Source organism: Periplaneta americana, chromosome 9, assembly GCF_040183065.1.
Source record: "Periplaneta americana isolate PAMFEO1 chromosome 9, P.americana_PAMFEO1_priV1, whole genome shotgun sequence".
Classification (NCBI taxonomy): domain Eukaryota; kingdom Metazoa; phylum Arthropoda; class Insecta; order Blattodea; family Blattidae; genus Periplaneta; species Periplaneta americana.
Window position 1 is genome coordinate 152791316 of NC_091125.1, and position 27805 is coordinate 152819120.

Genomic DNA, 27805 nt, shown 5'->3' on the forward strand with positions numbered 1-27805 from the left:
TCTTTTTCATTTTACAATACTGGTCTGTCGTTTTTACTTGAACACTCTGTAACTTTGAATGGGCAAGTGACGGCTAAGGAGAGGGCGAGAGATCATGTCTAACCTCTTTACCCTGCTTGTGTGGTAAGGGATTGACTCGCAAGTCAAGAAATGCTGACCACTGGACCATAGACCAGCAGCCTGTCCAGATTCGAGTCCCAACTAGGTCTAGGATTTTTCAATCTCTTATGGCGGACAAGATCGTAGGGTGACCAGACATCTTCTTTTATCCGAACATGTCCTCCTTTTCAGCCTTTGTCCGGGGTCAGGGCGGAATTTAAAAAAATCAAGAAATGTCCTCCTTTTCGTAACATGTATGCCTGATATTTTGAAATTATCTGATTTGACGTCTTTTTCAAGTAATTTGCCTGTAGGTGGCAGCAACATCGACAGAATATACTCTTTGCCAACGATCATAACTCTCTTTCCTTACAAAGTAATATTAAATTCACATTTTGTGCGGTCTTTTTATATATTTTGATAATAATTATAGTTCCCTTGGCTTTCATATATAGTTAACTGTAAAATAATTTTATATTATTAAGTATACTGTAATAAAATAGATATTGACATAATTTTAAGTAGGGGAGAGTCGGGTAGTATCGGACAGTGCGTTTCTTTCATCTACCACCATATGGTAGTACCTGAATGACATGATTACGTTTCTCTATGCGACATCACAGAAACGTAACCATGTCAATCAGGTACTATCATCGTGTGGTAGATGAAAGAAGCTCACTGTCCGATACTACCCGACTCTCCCCTATAATATAGGCCTAAGCCTAAATCTAAATAGATATTTTCTGTCCTCTTTAATAAATAATTATAGTTCCCTTGACTTTATATGTAGCTAACTGTAAAATAATTGTTATTAAGTTTTATCATAATTATTTTGTAGTATTAACATACTTTTAAGTATGATATAAGCCTAAATCTGTACTGTAGGCCTAAATATTTTCTAAAAAAAATAGATATTGACGTAATTTATAGTATAATATAGGCCTAAGCCTAAATCTAAGTACATATTTTGTGTCCTCTTTTTTCGAACAATGTCCTCCTTTTTGAAGCTTTGTACCCTCTTTTCTATCGACGTGAATCTGGTCATCCTACAAGATCGCAATTTGGGTTATTCTTAGGGATTCTGCCATTTGTCCAATATAGACACCGTCATAATTCCCTCAGCATTTTTCCATTTCATCATCATTTCTCCGATCCCCGGCCGCAGATGTACGGAGTATGCAGACCTGGATACACAACATGCCTTAGCGTAGTCGGCTGGCCTGGGCGAGAGATGAGCCTAGATTGTAAGTTAGCATAGTATGCTAATATAGTCAGACATCCACACAAGGAGAACAGCTCGACCGAACTCACAAAAAAGTAATTTTACGATAAAATAGTTAGCTACCATAAACCGACTATGATAGAATTATCGTCACAAAAGGAAACGTTTAGCATACCAACATAACCAGAAACATTTTAATCCATAAGATTTATCAAACTAGGTGAAAATCTTAACAATACTTACTTACTGGCATTTAAGGAACCCGGAGGTTCATTGCCGCCCTCACATAAGCCCGCCATTGGTCCCTATCCTGAGCAAAATTAATCCAGTCTCTATCATCATATCCCACCTCCCTCAAATCTATTTTAATATTACTTTCCCATCTACGTCTCGGCCTCCCCAAAGGTCTTTTTCCCTCCGGCCTCCCAACTAACATTCTATATGCATTTCTGGATTCGCCCATACGTGCTACATGCCCTGCCCATCTCAAACGTCTGGATTTTATGTTCCTATTTATGTCAGGTGAAGAATACAAAGCGTGCAGTTCTGTGTTGTGTAACTTTCTCCATTCTCCTGTAACTTCATCCCGCTTAGCCCCAAATATTTTCCTAAGCACCTTATTCTTAAACACCCTTATCTCTGTTCCTCTCTCAAAGTGAGAGTCCAAGTTTCAAAACCATACAGAACAACCGGTAATATAATTGTTTTATAAATTCTAACTTTCAGATTTTTCGACAGCATACTGCATGATAAAAGTTTCTCAGCCGAATAATAACAAGCATTTCCCATATTTATTCTGTGTTTAATTTCCTCCCGAGTGTCATTTATATTTGTTACTGTTGCTCCCAGATATTTGAGCTTCTCGACCTCTTCAAAAGATAAATTTCCAATTTTTATATTTCCATTTCGTACAATATTCTCGTCACAAGACATAATCACATACTTTGTCTTTTCGGGATTTACTTCCAAACCTATCTATTTACTTGCTTCCAGTAAAATTCCCGTGTTTTCCCTAATCGTTTGTGGATTTTCTCCTAACATATTTACGTCATCCGCATAGACAAGCAGCTGATGTAACCCGTTCAATTCCAAACCCTCTCTGTTATCCTGGACTTTCATACTCTAGAGCAAAGTTAAAAAGTAAAGGTGATAGTGCATCTCCTTGCTTTAGCCCACAGTGAATTGGAAACGCATCTGACAGAAACTGACCTATACGAACTCTGCTGTATGTTTTACTGAGACACATTTTAATTAATCGAATTAGTTTCTTAGGAATACCAAATTCAATAAGAATATCATATAAAACTTCTCTCTTAACAGAGTCATATGCCTTTTTGAAATCTATGAATAACTGATGTACTGTACCCTTATACTCCCATTTTTTCTCCATTATCTGTCGAATACAAAATATCTGGTCAATAGTTGATCTATTACGCCTAAAACCACATTGATGATCCCTAATAATTTCTTCTACATATGGAGTTAATCTTCTCAAAAGAATATTGGACAACATTTTGTACGACGTCAACAAAAGTGATATTCCTCGAAAGTTACTACAGTTAGTCTTGTCCCCTTTCTTAAAGATAGGTACGATAATGGACTCCTTCCATTGTTCTGGTACAATTTCCTTTTCCCAAATAGCAAGTACAAGCTTATAAATTTCGTTAGATAATGCGCTTCCACCCTTTTGTATTAATTCTGAAAATCTTAACAATGCTAATAACAAATTATTTTAAAATGAAAGCGGAACATTTTATGTCCTGCCATCATTCAAAGCATGGCGCATGATCTCCCAAATCGGCAATTCTATTTATTAGATTATTATGGGAGACATAAAAATTAGAAGCCGTAAACAGAGGACGAATTCAAGGTGACGAATGTACGAGGGGAATATGAAAAGTAAGGACCAGTCGAATATTCTTAAAAGGTCTGTGTAAGCATAGTTTGCTAAATAATAATTTGGAAGCCATGTTTCACTTTGTGAGCTCATGTGATTACTTATCGTACAGGAGTATCCAACACCTGTGAAGCTGTGCTGTGAGTTCCGGGCAATAAAAAGCAAAATATGTGGTTTATTAACTGGTGGTGCAGTCCTTTTACACAACAATACAAACTCACACACCACATAACACACACTTCAACTGCTTCGATGTTTGAAGTGGGACTTGTTCGATCAACCGACATACAGCCCCGACTTGGCACTTAGCGCTTACCATCTTACCAGCTCAACAGTTTCCACAAGCAAGCTCAAAGTGTTACACGTACGAAAGAACTTGAAAGCACAAGTGAAGAATCTATCATCTTCACTGAGGCAATTTTTTTATGGAAGCATTAGGGGAGAGTTAGGTAGTATCGGACATCGGGTAATATCGGACAGTGCGTTTCTTTCATCTACCACAGATGGTAATACCTGAATGACGTGGTTACGTAACTGTATGCGACATCACAGAAACGTAACCATGTCAATCAGGTACTATCATCTGGTTGTAGATGAAAGAAACTCACTGTCCGATATTACCCGATGTCCGATACTACCCAACTCTCCCCTAAAATGCTCTACCACACTGCGAAAAATGTCTCAAGTGTTATGGTTACTACATAGAGAAATAAATAATTGCTGTAAGTAAACAATTTTATTTCCCATTTTTGTTTAATGCTCGACCGGTCCTTACTTCCTGATTAACCTTGTACAAGATGTAAATATTAAATAAAAGACAAAGATTGATTTCAGTATCTTCCTTAGTATTAATTAGTTAAGCGGTTACAGATCATGACTAGATAATACAACTGTTCTTGTTAAACTGTTGGTGTTGTTGATGACACTAAACAGGTATAATTAAATCATGCAACTACCAAACCTGTCCATCTTATTATTAGTAGTAGTACAGGATTATCATTAGTCGTATATTAATATTCTCACCATATTCAAAAGTCGTTGAATGAGATCTAATTAAAAAGAGAGTTCGTTCTAGGACGGTGCTTGAAATTAATTATGAACAATTTCAAATGTGAACAGTTACACAAACAGAAAGACAAATGTTTTAAATTACATACAAAAATTGGAATAATTTACGAAGAACGCTAAACGACTATCTACAGTCTGACATCTTAGGATGAATTTCTAATCACTTTCATTTCTGGACGAAGTCTAGGCAGCCAACCGTCTTTTAAGAACCAAACACAGCTGACTGAGTCACGAATAAATTAACCCCTTCAGACCTGAATTTATATTTTTTTTTTAAATTGAAAAAAAAAAACTGGTCACATAATCATTCTGGGGGTCCAAAATTCCCAAATGAAGTCTTCACAGAAAATCAAAATTTGGGGACAATTTTGGCCCCTGGGGCCCCAAAATTTTAAATTTTATTTTTAATTCAGGTATAGAAATGTTTCAAAAATAATATTCTCCATTTTTATCACACTGAATTTTTCAAAATATTTAAAACTATCGAAGACATTCCAAAAACTAAAAAAAGAAACAATGTACACTAAAATGTACACCAGGCCTGAAGGGGTTAATATCCTAGACTACTTGACTTTTGTTTGCATTATCTTTTGCAATGGGACACAATCATAAGTCATAACTAGGGGTGTGATTTTATGGTGATTATTTTACCATGATTTCGATGATTAAAATGGGTTGATTTCGGTGTATATTTCGTAAAAGAACAAGCAATTTCGTGCATATTTCGCACCATAAATAAACTTAAAAATAATAAAACAACTTTTTTTTAATTATTACTGAAACAATTCCTTTTAAACTAACAGAAAATTGTTCGCACCATTAATTAAATCGACTACCTCCGTGGTCTGTTGGTCAGCATGCTGGCTTCCAGAGGTCCCGGGTTCGATTCCCGGGTTTAACTCTAGGTGAATTTTTCTTGAAGAAGAAAATTTGCCTGGGTGTCTAGAGTCTGGAAATTTTTATGAGTGTGAGTGTGCCGGGTTAATATTAATTAGCCAGTCTTCAAAACTATAAAATACAATGTATCAGGACTGTCGCTGGGCAGTAACGTGAACACAAGTTTCAGCGTCACATTGTTGACAAGTAACTCCATCAGTTAGCACAACCACAAGCACTAATAGATGCTATAGAGTTACCAACAACGAAAAAAAAAAAAAATCATAATTCAATTTCATTCGACTGTGAGGGGATCACATGAAGGCAGTTGTTGCAAGAAAGAGAAACGACCGTTATCTGCTTGTGCTGCTCCCTGGAATTAGTCCCTGAAACTATGCTTACATCGTTGCCAGGTACAGTCCGCGTCACCGTTTTTGGCGTGTGAAAAAAAGTAATGGGAACGTTAAGTGCGAGTGTTTTACATTTGCCGCAGTCAGTCTGACAACTGTGTTTGGCAAATGGCTGATGTGACGTGTATAGCAAGTGGTACCATTCTCAGCTGCACTAGCAACATGCTCACAAACTGGGCACTATATTTCTAGGACACACGCCAAAAACGCTGGCGCCAGCTGTAACACACATATGTAATGCTGACCGATAAAGTATGTATAAATATTCATGTATATTTTATAACAAATTTTTTTTTTCACTTTTTATTTGGAAGAAAGAGTAATTTTCGTGAGAATTCTCCCTGAAACCTGTTTTTTTTTTTTAAATATCGTGATTAAAAAGTAATTTCGTGAATTTATATGAATTTCGCGAAAATTTGCGGATATATTTAACTTAATTTTGGACATTCATTTTCCGTGCATAAAATTAAGTTTTTTATACATTTCCCGTCTATCGTTAATACCAAAAATCACACTCCTAGACATAACTGTTAATTTTTCTCGTCTTACAGATGAATTTTTGAAGTCTTATACAAGTCAAAATCTGTGTATGTTAACCTGTTTTGTCTGTAGCTGGAATAAAGTAGTGTTAATGGTGAAATAGTACATTTCACTTAAAACGATTAAATGCTGGGATGGCATCTTATAACCCTGGAATATTCCTCTTTTCTTGGGCTTCAGAAAGGTCCCGACCGAAATGTCTAAAAAAAAAATAAAAAAAATAAATAAAAAAAAAAGTGAAAGTTCCTATTTTGAGGAATTTAATAAAAATATATTGTGAGAAGGAAAATACATTTTCTTTCATAAAAAATAAGAAATGTTTGTATATTATGTTTTTCTTCTGTGCTTTTATGATTATAATTTTTAGACAGAACAACTATTCCCTTCAATTGCTAGTAGCATGAAAAATATTTTTTATTTTATTTTATTTTATTTTATTGGGTTATTTTACGACGCTGTATCAACATCTAGGTTATTTAGCGTCTGAATGAAATGAAGGTGATAATGCCGGTGAAATGAGTCCGGGGTCCAACACCGAAAGTTACCCAGCATTTGCTCGTATTGGGTTGAGGGAAAACCCCGGAAAAAACCTCAACCAGGTAACTTGCCCCGACCGGGATTCGAACCCGGGCCACCTGGTTTCGCGGCCGTTACTCCACAGGTGTGGACTGAAAAATATATCTTAGACTGAATTTCATTATTATATTTTAAAATACGAACATATTTTAAATTATATATTAGTGCATCACAAAATTACGAATGTCTTAAAAAGCCTAAAATATAAAATAGGCTACTTGACTTTTACATGTCATGAAAATTACTTGATACATGTTTGTGTATCAATGTCCAATTATTAATGAAGTTATCAAATGAAATATAGTACTTATATACAGTAAAACCTCTTTTTAACGAATTTTGTGCGCATCCAGCGAGAAGGAAGGCGCGGGGAAACGGAACTCGAGCTTCGGTAGGCGCTGTAGCGCGGTGCGGGGCGAGGGGAAGGAAAACTACGTGACGGCGCGGAGCGGAGAGAGCAGGAGAAGCCTCTAGAAGCGTAATCCTCTCGACGATTCCGTAAGCCATGCGAATCGAAGATTCCAGAACGTGTGATTTAATAAATGAAAGCGCGAGTGAGTCTTCGGAAGTCAGTCAGTTAGTCTTCAGTCAGCCTTCAAGTCTTGTCTCAGGCGAGCGCGACGTGTCCGGAGGATCTGAGTTCGACGTGCAGTGAACTTGGGTGGGTCCGTCGCTGTGGCAGTATCCAGGTGAGTGCGGCGCGTCCGGAAGTCCTGAGTTCGATGTGTAGTGAACTTGAACAGTGAGCTAGAAGAACTAGCCAAGGCAAGCGAACTGTGAACTGACAGTTTTGTTCTGCACATACTGCTTTGTGAACATTAGTTGAAATTAGGAGTACATTGTTGTTCTTCTCAATAATACACGTGTATTGTCATAACGAATACTGTGTTGCTGTGTTGAGTAGAATACCCATTGTTGTAGGGTGAATCGTTAAGAATAAACGTTACATTGTTGACAGGTGTGGTTTAAAGCAGACTAAAAGTTACAATATTACATATCATCGTCGTTCCTGCAATAACTCCTATGTGAGATACGAGTATTTATCGATTTTCAGATTTTTGCTCTATTAAATAACTGAAACAGTGACACAGCAAATAACATAATCTCATATGAGGGGGTCAGAAGCAAAGGGATATAAGTGCACTTAAGTTATTTGTGAGAAAATGTGGTTGAAAGTATTCAAGATCTCGTAAATTCCGTGAAATTTTTTATTTCAATTTTAGTGTGTGGTGTGGTTAAAAGATGTATCCCTTTGCCACTAAAATTGTAAATGTTTTAGCTTGCCCCGGATACATTTAACTGATGTTCTTGGAAATGTCACTTGTATCCCTTTGCTTCTGACCCCCTCATATATGTAATTATATTTCTTTGTTTCGAAAATGTAAGAATTCACAGTCTCCTATGTATGGCTGCCATAGAATGAATAAATGTGTCTTTTCTTCCTACTGAAAAATTTTGTATTTTGCACATAGGAGTTATTGCAGGAACAATGACGATATGCATCTAATGGATACACCATGCTTTGCTAAGAGTAAATAATTTCACTATTAGTTCAGAAGTTGAATAATATCAGCATGTTTCGTTAGTGTTAACACACACGTTTTTAAAATACAGAGCTCCTGATATATGCAACTGGAATCATGGGATTTTTTAAATTTTTAACTGTTTACCTTTTAATTTTTAAATTAACTTTGTCATAAATAGATTATAAGTTATAATTAGCTTAAAGTAATTTAGATGCACCTGAAATTCCTCTGGAGAAGAGAGATAATGACTTTTGAACACCAGGGAGAAATTTCCTTCCTAGAACCACCCCCTCAATCATCATTATTAGGGCTAGAATTGTTAGACAAATAAATATTATATTTACACTGTAATATAAACTCGTAATTGTATTTTAAGTTTCGGACAAGGAAAATTCCCATGCATTTTGAGTATATTAGCAGTGGCCTCCACGTTCACCGGACGTCACACCTCTGGACTTCGTTTAAGTGGACACAAATCTTACTGAGATTTCGTATCAAATAAACAAAATATCAATATAACTATTGTCTTTATAGTGTCAAATTAAAATAGGGGAGGTCTTATTTCGGCACACTAGACATCATATGATCCGGAACGACAATGTAACATTACAGTATATCCCAGCACAAGGCCCATCAGCTATTCAGCCTTAGATGCGTTACAATTTATTACAATATTGCATTCACGCTCATATTTTATACTTTCCTTCCTACTTTGTACATTAGAGGCCATTGCGATTACAAGAGATAATTGCTGCGTAAACATTTGCAGTTGCAATTGAAACATGGTCCACGGAGACAGTCTGCAAAGTAAGGAAGTTAGTGGGACGAAGAAAATTTGGTCAGGAAGTCTGTCTGAAGCTCTCTCACAGAACTTCTTTGTACTTATCATCCTTCACTGTAGAAGTACCTCGCCTCTGGAATTCTTTACCTAATGACGTCAGGAATTGCCGGTCATCACAATTCAAAATTAAATTGGAAAATTCTGTCTTATTTAATAGTTTTTACGGATTGCTATATAGACTGATTTGTTTTCTTGTCTGGAATTAAAATTACAAGTTTCTTGTTTATATTTGTTAATATATTAGCCTTGTTAATTAACTAGGATATGATTATTATGATATCTGATCATACAGCTTAACTCATTTAAGTTTGTGTAACTGCAGCATGTATATATTTTCGTGTAGTTTTGTTTTATGTTTATAGTTAGATTTTTTCTCTTATTATTTATATATTTGTGGAAGAGAAAGCCTGATGATCTTAACTATAAATAAATAATAATAATAACAATAAAAAAAATCTTGTTGTGATTAAGTTCGCCACTCGATAATGTCTTTTGACATCTATTTGGTCAGGCTAAGCATTATTTATATGAAAGTTTCTTGCAGGAAAAGAAAATATGTTCTTTAAGGGGTCAGGTACAGCTTACAGCACTAAAATTTTGGAAATATTCAACATTTTTTTTTTCTCCATTACTGTATCTTATACAATAACGAAAATTGGTATGTTTAAAACACTGTCCTTCTGCTATATGAAAAAAAAAATATTTTTACGATTTAAAAACAATTATTTATACTTTTTTTTTATTGTTTCAAAATTCAGTTCACAGTGCAATGATGAAGTGTTTCCTACAGAACTCAAAAACTATCCACCATTCTGTGATGAAATCTGTTGTGTGTATTTATACATGTCATATCTGTAAGATCACTCCTCTACCTTTAATAGTTTGTCTGATAAAAAAATAAATTCGTTTTAAAAGATGATCAAATAAATATCAGTATTTTCTTCTAACACAAAATAAAAAATATATATTATTTACTAAGGAATGTGGTTGAAAGAGTATGATATTGTAAATATGAGTTTCAGCAATAAAATAAAAGAGAGAAAACAAAAAAAAGTTAACAAGTTTATGAGTTATGAGAGAAACACTTCATCACTGCACAGTGAACTGCCACCATTTTTAATTTTGAAATATATAAGTAATTTTTTTTTTAAATCGTAAAAATATTTTTTCATATAGCATAAGGACAGTGTTTCACACATACCAATTTTCATTAATGTACAAGATACAGTAATAGAGGAAGAAAACGTTGAATATTTACAAAAATTTTACTGCTGTAAGCTGTACCTAATCCCTTAATACTGTATACTTCCTTCAGATTTTCTAGAATTTTCTCATGTCCTGTCCTTTCTAACATCACTAAATATGAAAGAGGATATCTTATAAAACCATATTGATTAAGTAAAAAATTTAACACGTGGTGATAATGAAATGTATTTAAATACATCACATAAATATATTTTTATAAATACATTTTGAGCAGATTTGTTAAAACTAAAAAACCTGACAGCATTGTGCTAAAGGATGAGAAAAACAAATCCAATAATGCAAAATGCGTTGCTAAGAGGATTTCGAAGTAGTTGCGTTCTTATTAATTAATTTCAAGCACCATTTAACAATATATAATTTTTCGTTGTACATAAACTCTTACATTATTTACATTTCTTCAAAGTGCTTCAGTGTTTACCAAATAAATGATTGTAGATCACAAATCTCCACATACTTGCAACAGGACCAATGGACCAGATTCTTGTCACTGAGATTGCTAAACAACAGATATTCTGTGAGATTTATGTTGAAAATCAGATCATAGGCAAGTTCCTTTAGATTGATGAACTTTATTTAGGTTTAAAATCTGTTCCAAAATTCTACATAAACCAGAATTAAGGTTGTCATTAGTATCACGTTAATGTAACTTGTAGAAATTATGTTTTTCTATCTCACAGGAATGTTCTAATCAGGGTTCAAGACATGTCAGGGAGATGAACAATTGAGACAAACATGTTATATAACAGCTTTCATATATATATATATAATTTGAACTGGTAATGGAAATTACGGGAAAATGGCTGAACGGATTTTAATAAATTACCCCTCATTTTGAAGCTTGGAACTCAAAGTTTTTCAGAAAAATAGTAGTTTTCAGTGAAATGTCAATTTTTCAACATAATTTTCCTATTTTCCAAAATCCATCTGTCGTCAGTTTTGAGAACTAGCTAATTGCATTTCAGAATAAAACAAAACACACACTACGGTAAACAATATTATACGAAGGCCATGATCTGCAAGAATGCTGACATATTTAGAGCTCAAATATTCGAATAAAGATATAGAATTATACACCAAATCTCAAGTTCAGATGAGAATGACAAAATAAGTGCATACAAAAATTTCAAATAGTCCTGCTATGTATAATGTAAGATGTTGATATAAGTTGTAACTGCGAAAACTAAAACAATTTTGAACCACAGAAAAGAAACAAACTCCTATAAATCAAAGATTAGAGCTATAAATAATTTTTTTCCCTCGTGACTACCCAGCTACAGAAAGTAAAATGCATCATCTGAGACACATAAAGGGAAGAACTGAAATTATTGGTATAGATTCATTAGTGAAACAATTATTTTTATATTAACAGAAAATAAACGATTATCGCTGTGAATTGAGCTTCAGCGTAGTTCAGTGGTTACAGAGTTTGGTATGCAGAACCAAGGACACGGGTTCAATTCCCGGCATCAGAGTGAATTGTGTTGGAAAGAGTGGATGAAGAAAAAATGATGCTGAAACTGATCAGGAAGAGGAAAAGGAATTGGCTGGGTCACTGGTTGAGAAGAAACAGCCTACTGAAGGATGCACTGGAAGGAATGGTGAACGGGAGAAGAGTTCGGGGCACAAGAAGAAATCAGATGATAGACATCATTAAGGATCATATGCAGAGACAAAGAAGAAAGCAGAAAATAGGAAATACTGGATAATGCTGGGTTTGCAGTGAAAGACCTGCCCTTGAGCAGAACACTATGAATGAATGAATGAATGAATGAATCACTAACCAATTTATGTTATGCTTTGCTTTGTAAACCAGAAATAAAGAGTAGCATTTCAGAACTGCAAGAAAAGACAAAATTATAGTCCCGTCGCTCTAATTTCCGGCAGTCAATTGCGTTGCAGGTCGGCTAAATTTAAACGTGTGCGTCTTGTGATTCGCTGATGAAGATGTTATTCATTTCTTAAGGCTCGATAAATACTTATTATAATCGCCCGCCATTTTCGCTCTTTCGTTGGCGTTCGCAGAAAGCAAACGAAGACGTTATTTGCCGCTCAATTATTTGCTGAATTACAGTGCATTTGATTTATTGTCATAGGAGCTACGACATGATAATGTTTAACGGTGTGGCAAACAGATTCCTCGTATGGTAGCTCGGCAACGAAAGAACAAAAATGGCGAACGATACTACCTACCTAGACTTTATAGAGCCTTCACTTCCTAAGACATAAGCAAAGAGGAGGAGTCATGCCGGGAATAACAATGTCGCGACTATAGCTCTTCATTAATTTCTAAATCTGGTATTTTATACAAACTAGCACAAAATATTTCTTAATATTTACAATTTTTATTACAGCATTTTTAATTTCACTTAGTTTCATTAACCCTACTTAGTTCATTAAATATTTATGTTTGATTGGACAATTATTTTAATTGCTTATTTTTTGAACTTAAAAATTCGAGACTGGCAAACACTGAATCACTTTGCAGTTTCTTACGTAATGCCAATACAAACAAAGAAACAGTAACATTGTAAGGAGAAGGTTTCACGAAGCAAAAGGACTGCGATATTTGTTCTCCATGAACATGTTATGCACATATCAAGAATATTCCAAACTCGTGACATGACGAATATAAAAATAAAGCTTCTGTCAAAGTGAGCTTCCACAGTCTTGTAGCAAAGGCAAAGCAAACCTGAAGACAGGTAAACTCGAACATTGAGGACAAAGGAGTGGAATGCATTTTTCTATCAATAATATACATCGTGATGGATAAAAATGAGAACCTACAAGCTATTCTCCGATGTCCTTGAAACTAAATCAGAATTTAAACAAAACACATTTGATGGAGAAGAAATACGGAACTGCAGTCATTACCATCTCCGAGTAGACTGTAACAGTACACACCCACCAGTCGTATATACCTTGCTTCTGAGCAGTTACCAGTTCAGAGAAAGAAACATCCATCATCCAAGTATTTGAGTTTGTGATATGTCTTCTACTACACACACACAAGCATTGGGTGCTTGCAACTACAACTGAATGTCTCTACCTAGCAACAGATATTGACATATTCAAGACAACTTGGCACTTCTTTAATATATTAGTCTTCGTATGGACTGTGTCAGGGATGTAGTCATCTGAATGATTTGTCAGACAATGAAATTCTTAAAGCTACTTGTACACGATCAAATTTTCGTCAAATTCAATGATTCACAAGACTTTTCAAGACTTGCCAATACTTTACAAGTTCTTATTCTCAAATCACTTACAATACTTTAAAAATCTTTGATTGTATTTAAAGTAAATAAGAATATGTTCTAATTGATCAAAGTCTTGACAATTCTTTGAAGGAAGTGGCCAATGGGATTAGAAATTGTATTATGGCGCGAATAATCACAAATAACATGGCGTCATGGCTGAGAGAATTGTTTGTGAGTTAATTCATTATATAAATTAAACCCATGCCTGTACACTATGGATTTTGTGGAATAGCACTATAAAATGAAGAAAAATAATGTCTATAAGGAAATTACAAAGCAGATTTCAAAATAACTACCGATAAGTTACATGTATTTTTGAATGAAGAAGATTCTAACCTAAAACCTAGACGAATAATAATCGTAAATATATTGTTTGAAATAATATAAAATCGTAATATTCTTTGTTTTATTACAGTTAAGTAATACAAATATTGTTTCGTATAGCCTAGTTACTCTCCAAAGGATTTACGTAAATCGAAGTTCGATATCTAGAAGTGCTTCCAGAAACTGAATAATGCATCGAGTTATAAAAAATTCAAGATATAGAAAATATGAAAAAATTTCCAATACCATAAATAATTACTATTGATGACAAATATTATCACTTAACTTTCAACAAAGAGAAGTCGAGGTTGTCCACGATCTTTGCTTTTCAAGACGACGATTTTAGCAATTCATAACAAAGTTTGAGAAGAATAATAGGTATTAAGACATGCCATTATGTCCTTGCAGTGGTGCTCATTGTGCTATACCGTAGGGGCAGAATTAGTAGTAATGGGTTGTTTCTTGAAGAAGGATACTTTCAAAGGAAAGATAATAATAATAATGAACATTGTTTTTAAAGTAATGGCATTTCATATAAAGCAGCATTTCTCAATCTATGGTCCGCGGATCACCTGTGGTCCTCGAGTTCTGCCCATATGGTCCTTCAAAAAAAAAAAAAAAAAAAAAACAGAAGAAAAAATAAAATTCAAACGAATTGCGTATCACACTATAGCTGAAAATCTCAGAGTTTGAAAATGATACATGGCAATCGCCTTTCACTTTTTCTCCCTACCCATCTACCCACTTCCCACTCTACTCTCAGCAACAAAAGAGGGATTTAAACCACTATGAACGTGGCGTTTCTCACCATCTTCTACTGCATATCTGGTGCCGAGCCTGTAACCCAGTCAGGAATCACCCGAATTCATAACAGAGGACCAAAGTAACAGAGGAACCTTTTCATGTATTGATGACTTTCTTAATAGTTTTACGTCGTACACCAATAATAGAACTTGCCAAATTGCATCTTTACTTGCTGAAAATCGGGCATGTTTCTGCATTAATTTTTTTATTTATTTTTTTAGGTGACGATATAAGAAATTTTATACTCCGCTATTTTAAAATCTGACAGGTTTACTTTTTACACTTGCGTGTTTCGTCTCTAAATGCCGTTTCAATTTCGCGGGTTTCATACACTCGTTTAAAGCACTTCATAACAAACAACGCACCGAGGTTTTGGTTCACTCTCATTGCCTTACCAAGTAAATCCAAGTTCCAAATAACTCTTGTCATATTTACGAAAGTATTTTTTCTTTGACTAACTACCACTAGGTTTAGATATTTCTTTAATAACACTATAATTAATATACTTCTTCACACACAGCTTCTGATATTAGCACTGCCTAAATGAAACGTATCTTCATGTTTCTTTCTTTTCAAAGATCCGGATCGAAGCCAGTTTTCCATTATTTATATTGGGCACTATTTAACAGAGACATGGACAACTACTAGTGTAAGAAGGATTTCAAACAACTAATGCTAACAGGCAAGCAATGAATTAACAATGCACAGAATTTGTTATAAGTTACTTGCGATTGGCTACAAAAATTATAATTAGAAAAGTATTATAATTAATTAATTCTATTTTAAAATATAAGTATACTGGTATTAAAATATGCCACAAAAATGATAAATTTGCTTTCGAAGGAAACAAGAGTAGGTGGTCCGTGGAACTGTTCTGACTTAAAAAAGTGGTCCCCACTTCAAAAAAGTTTGAGAAACGCTGATATAAAGCATTCAATTCTAAGTACATAACTTTCATTTCCGCCTTAACATCGAGTTTAAGAATATGTATTTCCTACTAAGAAGAGAAATATTCATCATGATATCAAAAAAATAGTGTAATAGAACTTAAGAGATACAGAAAAAATATTAGGGCACATGTAAATTATTCACGATTCCACCAGGAAATTAAAATTACTTTGAGATATCGAAGAAATGAGTTATAGAAGTTTGACTTAAGAAAATTCGACTGTATTTATATTGTACATATGTTACAATGAATTTGAAGCACGTGTTTTAAAATGTTGTCAAATCTTCAGCAATATGAACACTCTTTGACAAATATTTTTCAATATTGATCAATCTTTGACACGTTTTCTTGTAAAATATTGAATTGGAAGAAAAATTTGATCATGTACAAGCAACTTCAGACAATATTTTTTATTGTGCCATAATAACTAATTACTGCTATTTATCAGACTGAGTGGCAATGAATCCACGAATCAGAAATTTATTACAAATACAGACGTGGACAAATTATTAGACTGAATTAATTATATGTGCAACAAAGCTGTATTTATCGGCAGAAATAATGAACAAAAATGTATTTTGCACAGATATAATGAACAGAAAATTGAGTCTGGAAGTTACTAATATTTTGTGAACATTTCCTTATTTTTTATTAACACGTTGATTTTGTCAGGGATGCTGAAAACCAAAGTTTGACACTTTCTTTGAATATCAGCATCATTTAGCCAGATATCAGACAGTGCTTAAATGAGTCCATGATTTGTTGTAAGGTTCTTTTTGTTCACTTTCTTCTTCAGTATAGATTACAGATTTTCAATTTTGTTCATGTCCGGTCTTCTTGCAGGCCACGGGAGAACAGACTGTTGAATATCTTCTGTAGTATATAATTAAAATAACAGTAGTACCAACACAGCCAGACAAAATGTACTTAAACATTGGAAAAATATACCAGAAGATGTAAACAATCATAGTTACAACAATAGAGACTCTGTGAATTATACGGATAGTTGATATGACGAATTACATTATGTTGCCAAGAAAAAGGTTTTAGTCTAATAATTTGTCCACGTCTGTATATAATGACAAACATTAGATCTGTAACTTCTCTAAAAATGAATTTCATCCCTGTCAGACCATTACATCCCAGACACAATAAAACTGAAATCAATGGTTAAGAAAAGAAACATTTTAGATGGCGGGTATATTACTTGCATGTGATAAAGGAACCGAAAGTCAAGGCAATCTCCACTCACCAATGCTTCGCTCAGTGCCTTGCAGACTTCGGTACTGTCCACAGTTGTAAAATCACCTCTAAACAACATACCGAGTACCGGTAACAATAAGCTCTTTCGCATCAACTGCATGTAACCTCACAACAGGTTCATCAATTTGGTTCGCAGTCTATATCTTTTTTGGTCTTTTTCTTATTTTTTGTACATTTCTTCCGTATTAAAAAAGTGTTAAATATACCATTCACATATATAATATATTCATCACATACAAATAAATGAGTTAGGTGTACCGATGGGAAACCACATTAACAGCATACAGGTGTATTTATTTACATCAATAAGAGTAAAATCTTTTTCATACCTTAAGAGCACTAGGCATGGTTTGCCAGCACTGTTAATATTCTAACACCTTCCTATCATCGAAGTAAATTGTTATAAGTCTTTACAACACAGTCCATCAGAGCCAGATCATGACTAAGCCAGCCATCTTGTCTTATGATCATGGAAGTAGTCCCTTAGTAACTCTTGAAGTTTACATTACAAAATTCTTGTTCTCGGAGTACAATTGTTTGAAAGGCCATTATGTGTAGGTACCATTGTTCTTGTGTCTTCATTCCCCTACAACTAAGGTTGGGAGAAGGCCACGCATTGTTTTTTTTCTTCTTTCTTTTAAAAATAATTTTTCCACAGAAGAGAAATCATGTATTCTTATCTGGAAAACTAACTTGTACAGACATAATACATTTTTTATATAAAAAAGATCACATCAATTACATTAGGTCTAGCCAGAAGGGGCAATTGGATGGAGGAGACTATTTCACCCCTCTATGCTTAAACTTTCTTTGCCAATGACTTACGAAAGACAGCTTTTTTGTAATTATTTTTTGGCACACGTACATGGAAACTGCTGTTTTTCATAAAACATTATTGGTTCGAAATGTCTTTTTTGCTGTACGCTACAGCAAAATAGTACATTATGCAACGAACCTATCATGGTAGTAATTAAGAAGCGACTATGTTTATGAAATGAGCGCAAGCGAGTTTCATAATTTTCATACGAGCATCTTAATTACCATTATGGTCAAGTTTCATACGACATTTTATGCTCGACCATATTTCTAACTTGAAATTATTCATAAGTATTCATGTTATTCTTCTCTGACTGAGGAGCAGAATTGACCTTGTGCAATACCTCGTAAATTGTGAGATGTGCGCAGACGCGAAAGTATTGATTTTTTCCGAGAAACAAATGTCTCGTGCTAGTTTTCTTTCGATTGCATATCCGAGAATAATCGATACTTGCGCTTTCATATTGCTACAGTGGTATTTTCTGATTGGTGGAACACCTGAACTTTAATGAATAGGTGTACTTTAATGAGGTCCATTAAAGGGCTGCTATCAGGTGTATAATTACTACATTTCGGCATGGTCGAGCATAAACACTGTTACATTCATTTTTCCGCATGAATAATTCAAAATTGTCATAGTAACATAATATAATTATAATTAGAGATACTATAAAGACAATGTAGTATTAGAAGGCCATGACTCCTAGCATATAAAAATCTCAATAGTCTGTGATTAATTAATAATTCATTAATTCACATAGTATTTCCATGTAGTTGTGCCAAAAGATATTGTATGTAACTAGTACGAAAGTGTCTATCGTGCACTCGTTTCGAAATTCCAGACTCGGCTAATGCCTCGCTCGTAAATGTCTAACTCATACACAAAAGTATCATTTTCTGTCCTAGTTACGTAAATAAGTACATTTTTCTGCACATTGTCATTACTCACATAACAATCATATGCTTAGGACTGCACAAAAAAACTTGCAAAGCTTGGACAGTAACCGGCAACATGGCAACACCTGAAAGGAAAGTGTTCCATGGACTGTTACATTTAGTTGTGCAGAGAAATATAGAGTTTAGTTTTGATGCATGCAGATCTGTAAAGAAAGGCAACACTAAGCCAAAAGACAGCTGGGGTATACCTTCGTCCAACCACCACTTCTGGCCAGCACTATCATAAAACAGTGTTTTCAGAACTTGAAACAAAGCACAGAAACATTTCTGATAAAGTGCCTCACAGTTCACTCAAACACATTTCAAATTAATTCCCTGAGTTATACCAGCAAACTAATACTCTAACAAAGACACGATTTCAATCAATAACTTTTTATGTTAATTGAAAACATATAAAGTAGGAGCTGATATTCCTAGAAACGATAAAATTAGATTCATTTTGTGTCAACTATTTCGCAATGATATTACAACTAATGAAGTCATTCGGCTTGTATACGAATATTTGTAAGACAAATTATCTGGAAGGTAATGAACTCGTCTTATTCGAAGGTACTTTCCTGGAAGTCGCCTCAGAGGACTGAGGAAATATTAAAAAACTCTCAGTCAGGTAAACAGCTCCCCAGCTGAGATTCGAACTGTGTAACTTTAGACACGAATCACTCTGTGAAAAATTCAAGTTCGAGTTCGTAAGTGCCAGGAAGCTGAATTTCAGCAAATATATCACAGATTGTTTCATAATAGGCCTTCCAAAATGTTCAGTAGACACTGCACTGCATTTACCAACATACAAACCACGTTCACTTATAAAGCTTTCATGCAACTTCCGCAAGTAACAATTTCTCCCTCAGAAACAACGAAAAATAGGTAATCATGTTACACATAGACATGGGATAGGTTCAAATATGAGATATGGAAGAGTGTCACCGGATACTCAAAGATGTATGTTTGTGAAGATGGAAACTTGGGCAAGGAAATTGCCAGCCATTTTGCCTTGGACCTTCTCACTCAAGGACTGAGTTCCTTCACAATTCAATAACATCCCTTATATTTCTCCAAAGGAAGGCACGGTAATGATTGTTATTAGTAGGACTCAAAAGTTGGTGATCTAAAAATCACAAAAAAATTATCTACAGTATAAAATGACCTTTAATTTCTGGAAATATGACATTAAAATTTAAAAAAATATATTATCATGATTTTAAAAATAAATTACTACCAAAACAGTATACTTCCATCTGTGGAAAATACATTGTCTCCAAACTCAGTCACTAACTATCACACAAAAAAAAAAAAAAAAGTCTGCTTTGTTTGGGGTCTGGAAAATTGGTCACAATTAATTCATCACATGCTATACTCGTCACCCATTAACAATTCAACATAAATTGTAATTCGTCACATGTCATATTTCGTCAGAACCATTACATGAAATTTTAATTTATATTGTTACTATGTACCTATTGCCTTTGTACCAGATGAGAATGTTATGAATTCATTTGATGAATTGAGAGAAACAGTGGAAGGAAAATCGATCAAAATTTTCGACTATGTCGAGGATAATTACATAAGGGGCAGAAGACGTGGAAGAGGCTGACAACAGCTATCCTTTCCTGTAGAAATTTGGAATTGCTATGTCCAAACACTAGAAAATTTCTCTAGGAAGATCAACACTTGCGAGACGTGGCATAGAAGGTTTAACACGTTAGTTGGTAAGCCACATCCTTCCTTATACGATCGATTTGAAAAGCTGCAGGGTTAAACAGCAGAGATTGAAATGGACATAGAGCTGAAGCAAGAGGTTCACCAACCAAGAAGAAAAGAAATATGTTGAACTTGATAATACGATAGAAATACTTGTAAACAATTACGAAAATTTCAAAAAAGAAAATAATGTACTTCGATATCCTTGGGTCAAAGGCCACAACTACCCAGGAATTCTCTAATTAGAATTGAAAACAATAAAACATGTAAAATAATGAACTTTAACTTTGGGAATAAAATTCAATACAAGATTAGAAAATACTGTAACAAATTAATATTAAAACGAGTACCTCCTCCATAAACATTATGACTGATATAATATTATTAGGTGAAGAATTAACACTGTGGCAAATTTCTTCTTTGTGACGAAGTGGAAATGACCAGACTACCTATGACGAAAGTAAGTGTGACCAGTTTTTTTATCTGCTTTGTTTTACTTTCGGCATTTTTACATCTTCACTTACGTTATACAATATACTGACTGTGGGCACTGTGGCTGCAGTATTTGTTCTGTTGCATTGAATGGGGGAAGCACTAACATAGTGATCAGGAGCCAAGGTTTATCCAACCATAAGACGCAATCGAATTGCGTAAGCAATCTGCAATGGGTTCTCGAATGTAGACTGTAACTACACTGTAAAAAATGTCTTTTTATAAGCAGAAAAGGGCAAAAATGCAACAAAAAGTTCCCTAAAAATGACCAATAGACAATAAAAGACTGAAAAATAAAAAAAAATACACACAGAAGAGTGCATCGCAGAGGACAGAGAGCAGCAAGGGAGAAACTAAAAGAACACGTGCAAAAAGTGTTACAACTTAAAGGAGAATCTTTCCCGGCACGGCTAACCGGGATCTCCCTAACCAGCCGCCTTCCTAGGAAGAGGCCCGTGTCCGAAGGGGACATTATGAGCTGAACTTGATATTAGATGTGCTTAAGTGAAACGAGTTTGTATTGCATCAACTTCTCAGCCCTAGTTATTAGGTCATTACCAAAGCCTACTTAGTTACATATTGTCTTCCTAACCGCCACGGTTGTCTAGTGGCTACAGTGCTGGACTTATAATCCTGTGGACCAGGGTTTGATCCCCAGTTTATCCCCGATTTATAACTTGTGTTTGGCAAGCCCGTGGTCCAGGTAACACAGGGGCTTTTTCCGGAAGCTCAGATTCCCCTGTAGCATCCCAACAAATCTCCATCATCATATTCTCATCTCACTAGACCACCTCCTATCGCGCATTCTGGGCAAGGACTCTGTCGGTAAATTGGTCTACACAACTGGCTTCATATGGGTGAATGACAAACAGTCAAGTACCCACTAATAGTTAAAAAAATAAAATAAAATAAATACAAATTGTCTTTCTTCTCTTGTGAAGATTTAGAAAGCATAAATATTTGCGAATTAGGATATTATATTCGATATATCAAAATAAACATTACATACTAGTACTATTACATAAAAGAAAGAGCATAAAAAAAGAGTTCGCGAAGATGAGCCATATGTACGTACTTTAGGAGAAACTGAAAGACAGGCAGCATGCCCAAAACTACTATTTAGGCATTAGAAATGCTAAAGACGTGTACTGATAAAACTAAATACATGTATAATATGAATCATGATAATACTAATAAGATTAATTTGAATGATACTAATTTTGATAGAGTTTCCTGTTTTAAGTATCTGGGTTCCATGGTGAAAGACAATAATGATGTTATGACTGATATAAAAGAGAAGAATGCAGCTGGGAATCGAGGTCTTTGGGCACTGAATAAAACTATGAAGTCCAGGTGTAACTCAAGAAAAGCTAAAATAAGAATATATAAAACTATTATTAAACCAATAGTAGTATATGGAAGTGAAACCTGGACTCTATCTGAAAGGGCAATAAAGATCTTAAATGCCTGGGAAAGGAAAATATTACGGAAAATCTTTGGGCCTACTTATGAGCAAGGGTTTTGGCGAATCAAAACAAATGCTGAGTTATATGAATTATATAAAGTTATTATCATTGTTGTTGACATAAAACTCAGAAGGTTAGAGTGGCTGGGACACGTAGCCAGGATGGAGAACAATTGCACACCCAAAGCTCTACTAGATGCATTGCCAGTAGGAAGAAGGAAAGTCGGACGACCTAAATTGAGATGGCTGGATGACGTTCAGGCTGACCTAACAAAAGTTGGAATTAGAAGATGGAGAACACGAGCATTAGACAGGAGTGATTGGTCGGATGTTCTGAGGGAGGCTAAGGCTAAATTACAAGGGCCGTAATGCCAATGATGATGATGATGATGATGAAAGGCGTGTATTCCGCGAAAATCTGGAAACCGATTATTTTGTAGCATCACAAAACTTTCTTCAGTAAAAACCAGTGGCGTAGCGTCAATGTAAGCTAAAAAGCTTAGCTTCCCCAGTTAATAATAATTTCATAATAAACCTGCAGTTTATGGAGAAAATTATTTATTAATTTTAATAGAATTTATATTTACGCGTTAAATATTGTGATGCGGCAGCTCAGGATTATTTGTGATGCAGCAGCAAACAAGAAGCCTGCACACACCAGCTTCCAAGCAGACCGGTTTCTTCTGTGTAATCCACCCTGCAGATTTTCCATCCCTTTTAAACTACCCTAGTCGCAAGGCTCGAAAAGAAGCTAGCTTTAACATTTAAAATAAGTAGTTTCCGAGTTATACCTATTCGTCAGTTGTGTTCAGTTGAAGTGTTAGTGTGCATTGTGGTTGATATAATAAATAATGAGCGAAATAACAGTTCCTGACACTAGTTTATTTGAATTTTTTTAGGACAATTTTATTATCGAGACTGACTTACGAACAAAAGTGTGATTTAAAAAACAATGACCTACTCCCTTGCTGTCAATGAAGGACACAACCAAAAGACAGACGCATACTTACGTAATGATACTAATATTGTGATTTCTCTAAGTATGACAGGGAGTGAGCTAATGTTATACGTATACGTGTCTATTTGTTAGAGATATGTGTAAACCGTGAAATCGTATTTTATTACGTCTCATTTGAGGTCAAGCCTTATTGGTGTTACTTACGAGGTTCCAACCAATCTTCGACTGCTGACTTGAAATTGACTACTATTTATTTTAAGACTGTATTTTTGTAATACATTTTCTCATATTGCATGAAAGACAACTTGAATTAGCTTCCCCTGCTCAAAATTTCATGCTACGCCACTGGTAAAAACGAACTTCTATCTGATAGAAGCATACAAACTGAAACATATGCAACTTTAATAAAAGCATTTGACATGTTATGAGGATGAAGGAGATTTATTTTTCGGATTCATTTGATTACCATTAGTAATATCTAGCAGAGTTTAGTGTGGAAACATCGTCCATATACATTTTCGAGACTTCACCTTCTGCAGAGAAGTTGAAGATGGTACCAGAGATAGGAAATGTCCAATTCTGGATCATTTCCAATCTGAAGGTGAAACAGTAAATAGTGCCTTATTTGAGAGCAGCTCATATGCGAGCAAATGCAGTGGTTGATCTTTTACTGTAACCGTGTCAGAGGCTGATGAAAATCAGTACTCTTCACCTGCAATATGCAAGCATGTTGCCCAGTTCATACTTGAAAGACTCAAGTGAAGCATATATCACGATATTCAGACTTCAATTATAAATTAAAACACATTGTGAGAATAGTGACTACGTTACATACTTTCATTCCCCCCTCCCCAGAAAAAAAATGCAGGCTTTTCAGAGAAACAAGGCAACCTCGCAAGTTTGATGTCAAAGAACAGGAAGCTTCCTTCGAGATCCTGAGGTGTAAGTTCCTGTCCGGAAGACCAAATTCATAGCACTGACTGCAGTTTTTCGAGAACACAGCGACTGTATGAGAAAAACGCTTCTATCAAAAAGTAAATTATTTCTTTCAACAAATTGATTTCGTCTTCGATTATAAAACAATATCGCGGTATCGCTTAAACCTAAGAGTCACAATAAAACTGTGCTTTAATTTATCTTTACAAATAATTAAAATAATGTTATTTTAAAATACAGTAAATGTGCAAAATTATACTTACAAAAGAAGAATGAGACACGTATAACTGAGAGCTGTACACATTAGCTTAAATATGCAGGAAGATCTTTGGCACATTCTCTTTGTTGTGGTATAGAGTTGTAAATAAGTTAAACTGAACTGTAGATAATATAAAACTGGTGCCAGATATTGTGCATTATATATATATTACTACTCACTTGCTCTTTTTTAAATACCATTCCTTAGTATTGAACAAGACCCTGTTATACTTTTGTAACCTTTCAACCTACTGTGCCAGGTTCAAATCCGCTGCAGGATAAAGTTCGAATGAGTCTGAAAACATAAAACATACACAAAAAGTCAATTCTCAGACTGCAAGAAAATGAAATTGTTAGTATACATCTTGATTACACAACTTTTAACACTGTATAACTTCGGAATATATATGATATGAACTCTCTTGTGTTAAATTTTAATGCATCTCGTTAACATGTTTCGACCTATTTTCGGTCATCTTCGGAACTGTTCGTTGTTGGTCTTGGTGCCTCTTGTTTCCTGTGTTTCCACACAACACAAACAAGCTGCATTCCGAACAATGGTACACAGACTATTCAACATACCAATGAACCAACAGGATTACAAAGAAGAACTAAACACAATCAAATACATAGCACAAGAAAACGGATACAACCCTAACATAATAGACAACGTAATACGTAAGACAAAACAAAACCACAAAAAACAGAAGAATACAACACAAACACAAGAACACAAAAAAATACATCACACTAACATACGAAAACAAAAACACACATAAAATTGCAACCTCATTCAAGAAATTAAACTACAACATCGCTTACAGAACAAATAACACTCTACAAAAACATCTCAACACACAAACAACACACACAAACAACACAAACAAACAAACACAACCACACAGGCGTATACAAACTCAAATGTAACACCTGCAACAACTTCTACATAGGACAGACAAGCAGATCATTTCAAACACGTCACAAAGAACACATCACAGACATAACAAAATTACAAAACACCTCCACATATGCAGAACACATCACAAATGCCAACCACACCTACAGAGACATCAACACAGACATGGAAATACTGCACATCCAACCAAAAATCCAGAAACTCAACACACTAGGACAATATGAAATATACAGACACACGAAAACACACCCCAACGATATTCTCAACACACAACTCAATTTCAAAACACATACACTCTTTGACTCTACACTACGAACTCACCCACACAGGAAACAAGAGGCGCCAAGACCAACAATGACCAGTTCCGAAGATGACCGAAAATAGGTCGAAACATGTTAACAAGGTACGTTAAAATTTAACACAAGAAAGTTCTTATCATACATATTCCGAAATTGTAAGCTTTACAGCTATGGGGATCTGTTTGTTCAAATACCTGGTCTGAACACACTTCTGAAGTCATATCCTGACAAAGATTTCTTTCGTTAGTCCCCAGAAACTTCAATATGGAAATTCCAACTTTTTAAGAAAGTCCCAGGCAGAAAACACTAAGAGATATTTCTGTGAATTAGACGAGCAACTTTCCCTGCTTCTCTAATGAGTTATACCATATCTTCTGCAGGTAATGCAATGGTCGTTGCATGTATACTGGGTGTTCATTTCAAAGTGTGTCATGACGTCACTGTTGTTGGGTCACCGATTTGAAGCGAGTTTCAGCTGATATGTTAGAGAAGTTGCCTATTATTTAAGGCGTTCTTCAATCTGAACTTGAGAACGTGTACGGTATAACTTGAACGTCGTAGCAACAGATGGCGGTCTGTACGGTCTGTGTGCTACCATAACCTCTTTCGAACTGTGTTTTGCGCCGGCAAGTCGTACGCAGGGTATTTGTTATCATCGGTTGCGTACGGTAACATTCCACAACACAAATCAAATACTCCGTGTCCATGTTGACCGTCAAAGTTAATGTCAACAAATACGTAAGTAATCGTCTTAACCCTCTCCCCATATCCCGACAGTACGTATTTCCAAACAGTTCACATTCCTGCCACTACCGGCGTTATCGTACGTATCGGTATGTACTCTTCAGAATGAACACCGTACTTGCTAGCCAACTTCTCTGCCTCTTAGGTTATACACCTGAGCTGCGGAAGTGTAGGAAGATTGAATTCTCTAGGCTCATCAGCTAGCCACATGACGGCATACAGCGAGCCAAGACACATTTTGAACTGAACACCCAGTACAGAGTGGATGGCAACTTCTGCATCAAAATTTAAGAGCTGATTCTACATGTTAAGTATAACAACATTTTATTACATTTTTCCTTCGGTGAAGCACTGTCAAGCAGGAAAAATTTTTTTTTTTTTTTACCTAATCTTTGCAGCACACTATTGCGGTAATGACCCGAGAGAAATGGCTGATTGCTATACAAGCAGATAGGTAGAAATAATCTGAACAGTTAATGTCTTGAATCTTTCTTTTGCAAATTAAACTGTTTAGCCATGAATTTAAATTGAATAACAATGAAAACTGTTTAAATAAATCTTGCAACGCACCAAATGTCACATGTTACCGACTGAGTACAGCAGAGGGGGAGGAGAAAGTAAGGAGTGCAAGGTGCGCTTGTTAGAGTTATTGCAGCAGCAGTGATGTTGCCAAATGCTTCATAGAAACATAATACAGTAAAACCCCGATAAGACGCTGTTCAAGGGACCGGGTGTGAACCGCGTATTAGGTGGGTATACTAATTTTGACTTGTATAGTATCTGTTAGCATTTTTCTTTATTGAAATACATGATTCATGAAAGGTAATACAGTATTACTGCATTATGTAATTACTATACTGTTCGTCAAAGACATTTACAATATGTACTGTGCTTAATTCTTTGGAAAAAAAATGTCATTTATAGTTGTTTACCGTGTGCGTGTACTCGAAGTCCTCATGTTTACCACACTTCAGTTTCCTGCGATTACATCCTCCCAACATTGCAGCTGTAGTGATTGAGTCGCGACTTTTTATTGTCATTCTTAATGTCGATGATGGGATTCCTAATGATGTTTCTGAGTAAGAGTACTGTTCTCATCGTACTTTCGTAAGATTTCCAATTTTTCTGACACAGAAAGCACTTTTTATTTAACATTCATTGTAATCACATTTACAGACACTTCAATACATTAGACAACAAATTGACAAGTAAAAATTTCCAGAATTTTATTACGGCCGAGTGAGGAATGTTGTTTGGGAGAGAGTGTTAGCAAGAGGGTGAGGTATTGTAACTGTATGTAGGCTTTAACCACGCAGATAGGAAGTCCAATAAGAGTGCATACAAAAGG

The 27805-nt window shown here is 35.1% G+C and overlaps 1 protein-coding gene across 1 annotated transcript in view; it reads right to left on the minus strand.

Annotated features, from left to right (window-relative positions):
• Positions 1-4042: 4042 nt before the first annotated feature.
• The window catches only part of Lrch (Leucine-rich-repeats and calponin homology domain protein), a 328792-nt gene continuing 305029 nt past the window's right edge, over positions 4043-27805 (minus strand). Inside the window, exon 14 of the mRNA XM_069836132.1 lies at positions 4043-24793. The gene's annotated coding sequence lies outside the window, so the exon portion shown is untranslated. The remainder of the gene's footprint in view (positions 24794-27805) is intronic.